The sequence below is a fragment of the Arvicola amphibius genome, chromosome 3 (genome assembly GCF_903992535.2).
Source record: "Arvicola amphibius chromosome 3, mArvAmp1.2, whole genome shotgun sequence".
Taxonomy (NCBI): Eukaryota; Metazoa; Chordata; class Mammalia; order Rodentia; family Cricetidae; genus Arvicola; species Arvicola amphibius.
Window position 1 is genome coordinate 183,005,043 of NC_052049.1, and position 6,000 is coordinate 183,011,042.

Here is a 6,000-nt window from a genome sequence, read left to right on the forward strand (position 1 = left end):
GGATTAAACATCTGCCCGTCTCCACCTCCACATCCTGGAAGTATAAGCCATGCTGTGCCATGCTGTGATTTCTATGTGCATTCTGCGGATCACACTGAGGTCTGTGTGCCCATGTCCTGGATCTGTGTCACCAGACCCTCAATCTAAATTATTCCATGGTAGGCTCTTTTCCTTCCACGTTGATTCCTTGGTTTAAAAGCATGTTCTGATAATCTAATATTCCATCTGTGTTGCTTCAGCATTCCATGAGGAATTTTTTCCAGGCTCTTAGCCCATGAACTGCCAAGAAACGGCCTCCCTATGTTCCGCATGATCATCTCACTTTGCACAACACAAACAGACAATTATTGTCTTTTCTGAACCCACAGTATCCCCTCTCCTCTTTGGTTGGTGCAGCTCTGCAGGACTAATGAAAATCCTGACATCTGTGTCCACTCCAGATGTTTCCACCTCTGTGTCCTTTACTCTAGCATGTTGTAGGACCTATTCTTCCATCATACCCCTAACTAAACAGACATAATTTTCATATACAAATAAATGGTTTGAGAGAAATAAGTCATCATAGATTTCTAGTCTGACATGATTTTAAACAAAAACATAAAAGTATTGCAATATTTAGTGCTGCTGGTCCAATTTCTCTGAAATCCTTGGGTATGGAGATTATTCAGTTGCAGACCAGAGATTAACTTTATTTATGCCTTTATATGTGCTGTATGCACACATATGTGAGTTTGCACACTCGTCAAGGAAGCTGTGGAACAATACTAAGCATCCTGCTCTAGCGCTCTTTGCTTTATTCTCTTGAGAAAGGGTCTTTCTGGTGCTCAGCTCATAGCCAGCAAGCCCAGAAATCCTTGTCACAGCTGCCGCAGTGCTGAGAGTTTAAACATGGGCGCAAGCCTGGCTTTGCAGATGGATCCATGCATTTGACCTCAGCTCCTCAAACATGCAGCAAGCTTTCTTAGCTGCTGAGCCATCTCCCAAGCCCCAGAAAGTACTTTGAAGCTTGACCTATATCCCTAGAGCTGTATCTTTTCCTGGAAATACATCCAGCTGCATCTCAAGAACTAGTATTCAACCACAACATACTACCAAGCTCAACAGAAACATGAAAATCTAAATATCTAACAGGTTTACATGCATGTAAATTAGCATCTCATAAGATTCCACGACTGAGCGGAGACTCTGTTCAAGTTTCTTATCCAGTCAATGTCCAAGGAATGATTTAACTAACTGCACATCACTGACATAACTAAATACTATTCTCCAATAAGAACTAAGTAACTCCAGAGCAGCAGTGATCAACATATGGGTCACAGCCCTTTGGGAGTTGAATGACCCTTTCACGGGGTCACATATCAGATATCCTGCATATCAGATATTATCATTTCAATTCATAGCAAAAGCAAGATTACAGTTATGAAGTAGCAACGGAATTACTTTATGGTTGTGGGGATTACCACAAGATGAAAAGCTGTATTAAAGGGTCTCAGCATTAGCAGGGTTGAGAACCACTGGTTCAAAGGGTGAACCAACATTCTTTACCCTTAGGAAAGTTACTAACCATTAGCCATAACAAGTAAACCAAAAACTGAATCCAATGCTGGGCCAGAGTAAAGACTGGAACAGGAATCTAAACAAAAGGCACATAAGAAAGGCAGGCGGAACCTACTCAGAGGAGAAGGAGCCAGGTCAAGTCACCAGGAGGAGAGTCTTGGTTGACTTTGATTTATTGTTTGTCTTGGTTTTGGTCTTCTGGGTTCCAAATTAGCCTTGAACTTACTATGTACTGAGGATATCCTTGAACTTCCGATCTTCCTACTTTCACCTCAGAAGTACTAGAGAACAAACCCAAGGCTTTCTGCACATGAGGCCAGAACTCTCCTGACTGAACTATACCCTGAGACACCCTTGGTGTAGGACAGTCCTGCCTAAGGCCCTAAGAGGTCCTTATCTCCTTCTTTGACCAGAGAAGCCAGCCGGTCGCTCCCCTACTGTTGTGAGTAAAGAGAAATAAAGGGAAATGCTCTAAACCTACCTGTTTCTCCTCACTGTCAGAAGAGGATTTACCACAGCCATCAGCACTGTCCGGTGACATAAAGCAGTAAGAGCACCCCTGTTCAGGAGATTCCTGTTTTAATCTGTGGAGGACTCAACTTAGAGACCGCTCTTTCCCCAGGTGAATGCAACATCTAACTAATTGTGGCCTCTAAGCATTCTGCCTGTTTGCACACCTCCACGAGAAAATGTAATTTCCTTGAGCTGGAGCATGTTGACTGAATTGGTGAGAAAGAAGGAAAATAATTATACCAACCTAAAAAGATAACGGAACAAAGGAGCTTGGGCTTATTTATTAGCTCTTTGGTACACAGCCAACCTTGGAGTCCGGGTCCTATGCACCTGTTGGTCTTATCTCAGGTGAAGAAAAAAAGGCAGAACACATACCCTTTGTGGAAAGATGCCTGGGCACAAGCTTTTGTCTCTTGGTCAATGACTGTAGAATGTAATGGAAGCTTTGTGTACTCTCCTCCATAAGTGTATAGGATAAAAAGAACACATTTATCAGAAGGAACAGGAAAGTCAACAGAAACGAGAGTGTGACTGTCTATTCTCCGTCACACGTCCTTACTTGCTGGTCATTTCCAGGACGCTCTTCCTACAGCCACAGAATTCCTCAGTTTCAAAATAATAGTAGGATGCAGAACTTGTTCTGACTCCAGCGACTTGCTGAAGATTTGCCGTGCAGCTAGGGAGAGAGCGTGTGGCCATCATTTGAGCTAATCCTCAGTGGCATTCAGTATCGGTGGTATTGAAGGTTCAAGGTCCAAGAATGTACCCTGACGTTCCACTTAATCATTTCCTGATGTTGTGATGAGATACTTTGACAGAAGTGGCTTAAAGAACAAAAGGTCTATTCCAACTCCCAGCCCCAGGTTAAAGCACAAAGGAAGGGAAGTCAGAGCGACCAGACTTTCAAGGAATTGAACACATTCCACCTGTCCCCTGAAGTGGCATTACAAAGGTCACAACAGTACCCTTTTTTCCTCAGTAGGGTTTATGGTACCATGAGGCCCACTGACACTTAGGAACAAATGGACCCCACATAAAATACTGTATCTGGTTGCCTGGTATAAGCAAGAGGACCCTAGAGGGCTAAAATGGTTTTGAATACGCTTAAAAGAAGTGATTGAAATGGTAAGACTCTACATCACCATCACCAGGGCCATGTAGGATGTCTGCTATTGCATACCTGTGAAGTACTGTCTCATCTCAGCACACCTGGGGCTGAAGGTCAGCGTTTTTATCCCTTCTGTGATAGTTAACAGTGACTGTCAACCTGACAGGATCTAGAATCACTGAAGGGACAAACCCCCGGGTGTGTCTGTGAGGGATTGAGCAAACTGGATTAACTGAGATGAGCAGAGCCATCCTAAGCATGGAAAGGCATCCCCTGGGCTGGAGCTCTTGAGCAAATGAAAAGAAGAAAACTGAGCAGCAACATCCAGATGGCCAGGTGATCCATGTCCGTGCTGCCATGACACCCCTGCCATAAATGGACGGTGTCCTCTGAAGCTGGAAGCCAAATAAAACCTTACTTCATTAAGCTGCATCTTCTGGTATTGCACTGTAGTAACAAGGCAGGAAACTTAGACACCTCCTTACATGTTGAAATATCAGCTCTTAGGATCGTCTCCCAAACCATCTGCTCATACTAGGATTCTTCAAGGAGCCACGATATGAAGGTGTATCTTTCTGTGTACTCAGAAATCAGGGGTTTCAAGAAAGATGATCAGTTGTTACTTTGGCATTGCCCTATAGCTAGGTTCCCTGCCTGCCCTGTTAAATGCTGATTTGTCCAGGTTGCAGCACGGCCAAATACTCGGAAGCTACACTCACTATAGTTAAAGGAACTGGACTTGGGGTCTAGAGGGGATTGCGCAGTCAGCAAAGTACTTGCTGTGTATGAAGACCCCAGTTCTGATCCCCAGCACCCACTACACAGCCAGGTGAAGTAGCACATGCTTGAAAATTGCAAGGGTGGGGAGGAAGGCATAGGGAAATCCCTGGAATTCACTGGCCAGCCAGTTTAGAAGAATAAATGAGCTCAAAGTTCAGTGAGAAATTGTATCTCAAAAACCAAGGTGGAGAGTGATCAATGTTGACATCTGATGTTGACCTCCGCCTCTGCATGCCCACACATACACAAACACACACACATACACACATACACACAGAGAGAGAGAGAGAGAGAGAGAGAGAGAGAGAGAGAGAGAGAGAGAGAGAGAGAGAGAGAGAGAGAGAGAGAGAGAGGTAGTGGGGAGATCAGAGAAAGAACGCTCAGGAACACACATACATACACACACAAACACCAGAAATGAATTTGTGTTAACATAACTCTATCACCTACCTGTGTGCTGCAGAATATTCGTTTATACTGTAAAGATGTGTCTCTGCCTAAGGCCTCTTCTGATTGGTTTAATAAAGAGCTAAATAGCCAATAGCTAGGCAGGAGAGAATAGGCAGGACTTCTGGACAGAGAGAGAGAGAGAAACTGGGAGGAGGAATCTCGACACCTGGATTCCCAAGGAGACTCGGAGAGGAAATGGGAGGTGCAGGATGGAAGAAATGTAAAGCCATGTGGCAAAATGTAGGTTAATATATTTGGGTTAATTTAATTTACAAGAGCTAGCTGAGAACAAACCCAAGCTAAGGCCAAGCTTTCATAATTAATAATAAGACTCCATGTGGTTATTTGCCATTTGGCAGTCCTGACAAGAATGTACTACTACCTCTCTGTGTCCCTGCGTAACTCAGAGCACTTTTCTGCATAGCAGTTTTCTCTCCTCCAGTGGCTGTAGTTCTGACTCGAAATGAAAGAGCCTCTGTAGTAACAGCAAAGTATTCCATAGGTCATCACAGACATGAACACGACTTGCAACGCGAGGTCACAGAGGAAAATATGCTAGCCTCATCATGCTTGCTGTCAAGAATTCTTTTTTCTCTACCCCCATTTTACTAAGAGGAAAACTGAGGCTTCAGGGAGCTAAGCAAACTGACTCAAGTCCCCTAGCCAGCAACTGCATCAGCATAGATCAAATTTAACGTTTTCCTTCTCAAGGCCACTCACTTACTCCCACACAAGGCTCCCTTGCCTGCTGCAGGCCTCATGCTTCTCTGGGAGTATTCGCCCCCGCAGATGGATGGATGCACAGCTCTAGGATAATGAAGTTGCCTCCCAGTCTGTCAGTCCATTATTCACTCAGCCAATTACATCTGTGACCTCCCGTCACTCTCCCAACAGCCCGCCCATCCACGTCCCTTCTGAGCTCACACCACCAAAATGCAGTCTCCCTTGGCCCTGTGAGGAGCGCGGCAAAACTTTCCAGTTTATTTCTCTGAAAAGCCTTAAGCTCTTAATAAATGACCATTTCAGAAATGCAATTTCAGAGATCTCTTGGAGGGCTATAATGGAAGACAATATTGTCACTGGTGGGGACAGAAACGCTGACTGCATTTGTTTCTCTGCCTGCTTGTTTTTCCCTTCAGGTACCACATAACAGCATTTAAAAAATAGCTAAGCCTTAAGCCATGCCAGGATCTCCTGAAGGGCAAGCCATTCCTGTCACCCTCTGCTACAAGGCTGAGGCCAATCTTAAAACAGAAATGCCGACTGCAGTGACTCAAGGGTGGCCTCCTAATGGCCTGCTCTGTTGTTAAATGTCTCATTTTATGTGATATATCATGGGACCATGGCACCCATCCGGTGTCACCAGTCTGAAACCACACCTATGTTGGTACTGATCTCTCGAGAAACAGCCCCCTCAGCCCACAGGTTGTGCTTGCTCCCAATCCTTCACTTTTCGTCACTTTTATTTTTGTATACCTTCTTTTAAAAAAAAGATTTTCTTTTAAAATCTATGTATGTGTGATCTTGTATGCGTTTTATATGCACCATGTGGATGCAGGATCCTCAGAGGCCAGAAGAGGCTGTTGGATCCC